The following is an 8,996-nucleotide window of genomic DNA, read 5'->3' on the forward strand; positions in this document are numbered from 1 at the left end:
TGTTCTTCTTCCTTTTTTAAAAAAAAAAATTTTAATCGATATCAGAGAGAGGAAAGGAGAAGGGGAGAGAGAAACATCAATGATGAGAGAGAATCATTGATCAGCTGCCTCCTCCACACCCCCTACTGGGGATCAAGCATGCAACCCCAGCATGTACCCTAACTGGGAATAGAACTGTGACCTCCTGGTTCATAGGTCGACACTCAACCACTGAGCTTACCAGCCCAGCCCAGCTGCTGTTCTTATCACTAGACTTTATCCTGTCTATTTTCCCTTCTCAACTGCCATAGACAAAGTTGTATGTGACATTGAAAGGTCACTTGAGGAAAACTTGCCCCCCCCCCAAAAAAAAAAAAAAGTTTGGAGCTAAAACCTGAAGGATGTGCTAAATAGAAAGAATAAAGAGTATCAAACACAAGGAATCCTGGGGGAAAAAACAGACCTCTGAAGTAATTATAAATTTCATATGGCTGAATCCTAGAGGGCAAAGGAGGAAAGATACAAAGGGGAGGTAGAGGAACTTATTTTTATCCCCAAAGCAGGAAGTTATTGGGAGCAGTGAAAGATTAAATAACAGTGCACGTGCTCAAAAGTGAATTTTTTAAAAGATAAAAAACAAATTTTTAAAGGATGGACAATATGATGCTATGTAGAAAGTGATTAGCATCCTATTGCAAGAAATCAGGTGAAGCAATAGTAGCTGGGACAAAAGTGGGAGCAGTGGAGATGAGAGAAGTGAAAATGATTATTATTAATTATTATCTTTAAAAATGTATTCCAGAGATGAAATGAACACAATTAAGAGATTGATTGAATATGGGGAATGGATGTGAAAGAGAACAGTAACTTGACTGACCCTCAAGTATCAGGATAATAGGACTAGATGGATTGTAATACCATTGGGAAAGAGGTCTGGACTGGAGGTAAAGATTTATGAGTCATTGGATTAAACATAGAAATGAAAATCGGTGTGCAGATGAGCACCCACTAGAACAGTATCCTCAAATAAAATGCAAAAAAAGTTCATGAAAATATAGAAAGGTCACTTTACCTCCTTGGGACTTGCATCTCAACTCTAAAATTTTTAAAATGATGATAATAATAAAGCATAAACTACTTGGCTTTTCTGGACCCTGCAGATCACAATTCATCTCCTCAACTCAGTTCTGCCTGCAGGCTCCATAATGCCCCCTCTTCTTAGTCAGAAAATGCAGCTTTTCAAGAGGATACATGGGGAGACATTAAAAATTCATGTGGAAGTTAAATTTTGTTATCTGATAAAAATATGTTGACAAAAAAAGAGTAACATTTGTTAATATTTCCATGTATTTAAGAAATAGTTGGTGATTTGTCAATGGTTATCACTGGCTAACGTGAGAACCATTGAACACATGAACACATGATCTTTTTAATATACAGGCCATGTGTTCATTATTATAGTACCTCTTTTAAAAAAAACTTTAAGCAATTATTGAATGCAGGAAGCAGTAATTTAAAACTGCATTTGTAGCATTATTTATCTTTTATACTTGTCAACATTAATAATGAGGCCGGAAGTTACACAGATATTTGGACACAGATATTAGGCAACTTCTATGACCTACAAACTCTCTAAGAACTATATTCAGGTTAAGCCCCATCCAAATCACTCATAAGCACCAGATCTCATCTTTGCCTGAATCTCCTGGTCAATGGTTTAGGAAGCTATAGCTGATACAATTTTATATATTTATCACATTTTTCCCTATCCACCTATGGGAAATTACAGCCCTCTTACTCCCTTATAATTGGGTTATGGCTCTGTGACTAAGTTCTGGACAATGGAATGTCATGTGCTGAAGATATAACCCACCTCCAGGCCTAACCATGTAAAATACTGATAAACTTGCCCTACAATGCCAGCTTGGAAGTCACCTGTTCCAGATGGCAGAGCTACAAGACAGAGAAGGGCTGCCTGATTTACATGGAGTTTGCCTACAAGAGGAATAAATATCTTTGTGTTTAAACCTCTAAGATGCTCAAGTATATTTATAATTGCAATTCAACCTATATATACTGGTTAATATTATAAAAGTCTGAGACTCATGTTCTCCTCCTAAACTCATAATCAGAGAAGAATATAAACATAAAATATATAGATTAAACTGTTAACTTTGTATAAAGCTTCTAGATAAATCTTCCAGAGAATTTCCATTAAGTGTGTAATGTAAGAATCTTGCTGGTATTGAGCTCCAAATGAAGTGGCCTTACTCATTCTCAGAAAATGATTGTGTTTTCCCAAAATTAATATGTTGATCGCCTAACTTCCAGTGTTGTTGGAGATAGGGCCTCTAAGTAATTAAAGTTAAATGAGGTCCTAAGAGTGGAGTCTTATAAGAAGAGTCATCAGAGACTGAGTTTTCTTTCTCCTTCTCTCTCTCTCTCCCTCCCTCTCTCTCTCTTTCTCTCTCTCTCTCTCTCTCTCTCTCTCTCTCTATATATATATATATATATATATATATATATATAGATAGATAGATAGATAGATATATAGATATATAGATATATAGATATATATAGATAGATATAGATAGATAGATAGATATAGATATATATAGATATATATAGATATATATAGATATATATAGATATATATAGATATATAGTATCCTCATGCACCGAGGAAAGGTCATGTGAGTACATATCAAGGAGGCAGCTGTCTGCAAACCAGGAAAAGAGCCTTCACCAAAAACCAAATTGTCTTGGACTTCTGGTCTCAACAACTATGAGAAAATGGATGGCTGCCTTAAGCCACCCAGTCTATGTGGTATTTTGTTAGGGCAGCCTGAGCAGACTGATACACTCACTTAGTTCAGGAAATGCTGGAAAACTCCAAATACTCCTGAACTGAGGGCCTGTTCTTTCGAGAAACAGGGCATGGAGGAGGAGACCAGGACTGACACTTCTGAGAACAACTTGGCTCAAGAGATAAAGAGGGAAAGAAGATGTTCAAACAAAATATGTACCCATGTTCTCTCCTGTATCCACCAATGAGATACTTCACTCTATTTTCATGGGCAGGGTGAGGGTGGGGGATGAGTGAGTTTGGTTTTTGGTGTGGTTTTTCTTAATATATTTTATTGATTTTTTACAGAGAGGAAGGGAGAAGGATAGAGAGATAGAAACATGGATGAGAGAGAAACATCGATCAGCTGCCTCCTGCACACTCCCTACTGGGGATGTGCCCGCAACCAAGGTACATGCCCTTGACCGGAATCGAACCTGGGACCCTTCAGTCCGCAGGCCAATGCTCTATCCACTGAGCCAAACCGGTTAGGGCTGAGTGAGAATTTTTTAAAGTATTTAAGGGAAATTCTCCACCAGGGGAACTAGAAGAATCGGTAATAGGTCTATCCCATGATATGGCAAAGCCCACGCAATTATCTAAAAAGAAACCTAGAAACCTGTATTCTTCGGAAACTTACTTCTCCTTTACTCCCCATAGTCATCATGTCACCGTATCACTTATCTCCATAATTTGTAAAATTCATCTCTTCCTATCTTCACTGACATTTAGTTGTGAACAAAGAATGAGGTTCCATAGAAAGTAACTTCACAGGATGGATCTGATCAAAAAATTTTAAACTGGGAAGGTCATGGTAGGTAGTCATACCCTGAGCATATAACTTTTTGCCTTAAACAAGCCCTGCCCACCATTCTTTCTGTGCTTCTAGATTGACACACCTTAGAAATAAACCAAAACCACCCTCAAGAGAGCACATAATCTTGTTATCCGATCCCCACTTTGCTTTCTCCCACCTTCATGTAATCTTTCTTACTTCCCTTCCTTAATTTTAAATGTATAAGAGAAACTGCAAAACTGTCATTCTTTTTTTAAAATATATTTTTATTGATTTCAAAGAGAAAGAGAGAGGGAGAGAGAGAGAAACATCAATGATAAGAGAGAATCATTGATTGGCTGCCTCCTGCACACCTCACACTGGGGATTGAGCCCACAACCCAAGCATGTGCCCTTGACCAGAATCGAACCTGGGACCCTTCAGTCCGCAGGCCGACGCTCTATCCACTGAGCCAAACCGGCTAGGGCAAAACTGTCATTCTTGAGAGCATTTGAGATCTTGTTACTCATCATATGTCATCAGTTTGACTCCAACTTTTATAAAAATTCTCTACCAGTTTGGATGTCTCTTACGTCAACATAGTTCTGCTCTTTTAGTGCCGGATCTGGATTACTGCCACCATCTCTTAGCTGTACATTGCAATCCACATTCTCTCCATATTTACTTAGCACTCTGCTTCAGAATTGCTACATAAAAGGTAAAACCTTATTACAACAAGCTCACACTTGAGACATTTCAATTGTTTTTATGAAAAATAATCAAAACTCCTGAGTATATCAATTTTATACACAAATCCCCAAGAAAAAGGAAGGTGAAGAGAACATTACTGGACTAAAGGGGTTTGTCTGTGTGCATCAAAGCCCAATAGAATGAGAACAGGAGTTTGCAGCAAAGAAAGTAAAGGTTTATTTGAAGAAATGGTGCTAAGCCCAGAAATATAGGTGATCTAATGCTCTAAGACTTAGCTCTCTGATGGCGCCTAGGAAATAGGTTAAATAAAGGAAAACGTATTAGTCATGATGACTAATGGGGTTGGGTCATTGGTTGGGTTAGGGTAGGGTGTAGTTGGTTATGGTATCAGATCATGGCATTGTTCTCTATAGTTTCATGAGGTTGTGGTTGATAGGGTTGTTCCGCTTTCATGGGCTTGGGGCTGAAAGACAACTGAAGTCAAAATTTTACCTTTAGCCCTAGCCAGTTTGGCTTAGTGGATAGTGTCAGCCTGTGGATCAACGTGTCCCGGGTTCAATTCTGTTCAAGAGCACATACTTCGGTTGCAGGCTTCTCCCTGGCCTGGGCCCTGGTCAGGGCTCATGCAGGAGGCAACCAATCGATGTGTTTTTCTCACATCGATATTTCTCTCTGTCTTTCCCTCTCTCTTCTACTCTCTCTAAAAATCAATGGAAAAATATCCTCAGGTGAGGATGGACAAAAACAAAACAAAACAAAATAAAAAAACAAAAGATTTTACCTTTAGTTTGACCAAAACTCTGTTCACTTGGTCAACAAACCTGAGGTGTTTTTCTTAAGATAAAATTGGAAACTGACCAGAACCTGATATTAAGGGCTTAATGATTAAGGGTTTGGACGGCTGATATGTACAAAAGTGGAGGGAGCTGGTTGAGAGAAGACAAGTGAGTCATGCGCTATTACACTCGTCAAAGCCAGTTTGAATTAGGAAAAGTCATATTCAAGAAATGGAGTTCCTGTGCAATAAGAGAATGGACTCTGTGACCAGGAAAACTGGCAGGCTATTTGTAGTATGAATACTTCTTTCCTTTTTTTTTTTTTTTTTTTTTTTTAGTGTATGTGTTGCTGAAGCGAGCACTAGTATGAATACTTATAAACACAGACCCAAGAATCTGAAATTTATGTAAAATGTAATGGGGAGAGAAGAAAATGGCTATATAAGCCCTCTAGACACACCTAATCCCAAAACAATCATCTGAGTTGAGTGGGACATTCTGTAATTAAAAGCCAGCCCTGGCTAGTGGTCCTGGCTGTCCTGAGGGAACCGAGGCCTCTTCCTCTATCACTGGCTTCTCCCAGGCTCCTGCTTCTCCCCCCATTCGTGCTCAGACCGCCGGCATCCTCATGGTCATTTTGTTTGAGCGCTTATCTGACACTGTTCCAATCACCTCGGTGGGTGATTTTTGTTCTCCTACATCAGGGGTGGGGAACCTTTTTTCTGTCAAGGGCCATTTGGATATTTATAACGTCATTTGTGGTCCATACAAAATTAGCAACTTAAAAATCATCCTGCTATTTTGGTCAAGCATGTAATTAACTCACCCCTAATGCCTTGGCAGGATCAGACCAAATAAGGCCCTCGGGCCAGACGTTCTCACCCCCACCCCCCACAGAGAGAACTCTCCTCAGAAATCTGATGGGATGTCCCCCCCTCCCCAACGCCCCGCCCTTCCCAGTCTCACACTCTATTATCCTCCTCTCTGCCAACAAAAACCTTGCCCTCTGCCCACTTCCCTCTTTGAAAAACCCCATTACCTCCCACAGCCACATGCCTTTTACTGGGCCTTTCATTTCCCCATCAGCACTTCCTCAAGCAAGTCTCTCCCCTGTCTGGTTTTCTTTTTCTTTTCTTTTCTTTTTTTAATATATTTTTATTGATTCAGAGAGGAAGCGAGAGGGAGAGATATAGAAACATCAATGAGAGAGAATCATTGATCGGCTGCCTCCTGCACGCCCCCTACTGGGGAACAAGCCCGCAACCTGGGCATGTGCCCTTGACTGGAATCAAACCTGGGACCCTTCAGTCCGAAGGCCGACGCTCTGTCCACTGAGCCAAATCAGTTAGGGCTCCCCTTTCTGGTTTTTAATGGCAGAACCTGCCTCTGTCCTATGTCCTCTGACCTCTCATATCTACAAAGATTGGAAAGAATCTCATCCTGAGAACAAGTGTAAATTCCAAGGTGGACCACTTACTAGAATGAATAGATTACCACTTCAGGGCAGCTTCCCACATTGTAAAATGATTGAGTATTTTTTCACAACAAAGGCCATAAGACCTGGCTGCCTTCCATTTACCTGTTCTTGTTTTGGGAAATTTTGGCCTCAACTCGCATCCCATTGGCCCATTTCCAAAGGCCAACCAGACAACATTGATACTGAGACTTCAAAGCCTTCCTAGCATTATAAGATAACACTATCAGACTAAAGGTGGGTCATCAATGCATACTTTAAATTGATTTATAACCAAAAGGGAGAACTATGGATTAAAAAGGCATTTTATGAAAACTAATCTCACTGGGTGACCTGATCATAAGCTCCTAATTGGGCAGGTTATGGTGAGTAGTCATATAGCTCTAGACATACAACTTCTTCAGTAAAAGGTTTGTCTTCTCCTTAAGCAAGCTCTGTTCATTATTTTTGTATATCTAGATTAACATATTTTTTATTAAATTTATTTCATTAATAGGCTAGCTCCTGCACACGCCCCACTGGGAATTGAGCCCGAAACTTAGGGATGTGCCCAGATGGGGAATCAAACCATGACCTCCTGGTTCATAGGGTGACATTCAACCAATGAGCCCCACCAACTGGGCCACACTCACACTTTTAAGAGACATATTTCTAATAAAGATATTCACTAACCATTTCAAGTTTATTTTCTAGCTTTTCTGTAATAAAAGGCCCAAAGTAAGTAAACTTAAGACTTGTCTAGAAAAATGAGTTAATTGATCTGATCAAATGGCTAAGATTTTTTTTTTTTCATTAAGGTTCACCTCCCAGAAACTTGCATTTTAAAAGATGGCCCAGATAAGAGGTATTTTTCGGGGTTTTTGTTTTTTGTTAAATATATATTTTTATTGATTTCAGAGAGGAAGGGAGAGGGAGAGAGAGATAGAAACATCAGTGATGACAGGGAATCATTGATTGGCTGCCTCTTGCACATCCTCCACTGGGGATCAAGCCTGCAACCCTAGTATGTGCTCTTGACCAGAATCAAACCCCAAACCTTTCAGTCCGCAGGCCGATGCTCTATCTATCAAGCCAAACTGGCCAGGGAAATAAAAGTTTTTTTTAAGAAGACCAGCTATTTGTTCTTAAAGGCACAGGGCTAGATTAACACATCTTTGAAATCCTCTTATATGCCTAACAGAAGCCAACAGGTGGCAGTGGTTTTGGGGTTACTTGGTTTTAATGTTGACATGTCATAGACCCAGTACTGATGGCATCCACACTTGATTCACATCTTAACCCCTTCTACATGCACCCAAGTCCAGTGGAGGAAGCCAGAATCTGTGCATAGCTTTGCACAGCAAAACAGGCAGCCAAGAGAGGTCACAGGTGGTGTCGGACATTGACCTGATTGAAGTTCATCTCAAGAATTCCCAGAACCAACATATCTAAGAACTAGCTTCAGTCCATATCAAAGCATGACCCAATTAGCTCCACAAGTAGCATTACTCCCCCACAAAAAAATATCAGCAGAAACCAGACCCTACAAAGGCAAACTCCACTTTATGCAATCAGCCACTGCACAGCACCTCATACACTGTGCTTGCAGTCAGTCCTCACAGCCAGCCAGCCTGAGGGTCAACCACACCCAGGAATGTGGAACAACAATCAAGGATCCACTTAAACACAAAAGGACACATAAGGGACAATTTTGAAATACACAGCTCAGGTAATCAGGGAGACTGTGCCACTGGGCCCCACAGAAAACCTACAACATGAGGCCACCCTACCAACACTGGGAGATCTGCCTAATACATGGCAACAAACTCAGAAAGGCATACAAAATAAGGAGACAAAGAAATATGCCCTAAATGAAACAATGGGAGAAATCTCCATAAAAATAGCTAAATAAAATGGAGGCAAGATATCTACTTAGAAACAGAGTTCAAAACAATGTTTGTAAGGATGCTGTTGGAACTTAGTGTGTGTAAATATTTCTCTCTTTTCCGCATCCAGCGCGGCTAGAGAGCGGTCCAGTTCCTGAGTAGGGGTGGCTGGGGATTGAGAAAAATGAAAGAAAAAGACAGACACAAAGATAGAAGTAAAAAGCTGGGGCTGGGTGGGAACGCTGCCCTCTTCTGATAGAGAGACAGTGACCCAGAGCCGATACAGCGTGTTTATTTTATACCCCCAAATACCAGGAAGTTTTACTAAAAGTCAAGACGAAGTAGATTATGTGCATTCTTGGGTGGGCCTGAGTCGTATTCATTCCTGGTGCTTGGCTGGATTTAGATAACAAAACCCACCCCCTGGCACCTGGGCTAAAGGTCAAGCTGACAACACTCCTGCCTTTTGGCTAAGCATGTTTCCAGGACGTGGCTTTGCCAACACTACTGGGTTCAGCTGACAATAATTAAAGAAATGCCCATGTGCCTTCCCAGGCGCTCTCTACAAGTG

The sequence above is a fragment of the Cnephaeus nilssonii genome, assembly GCF_951640355.1.
Source record: "Cnephaeus nilssonii genome assembly, chromosome: 21".
Lineage (NCBI taxonomy): Eukaryota > Metazoa > Chordata > Mammalia > Chiroptera > Vespertilionidae > Cnephaeus > Cnephaeus nilssonii.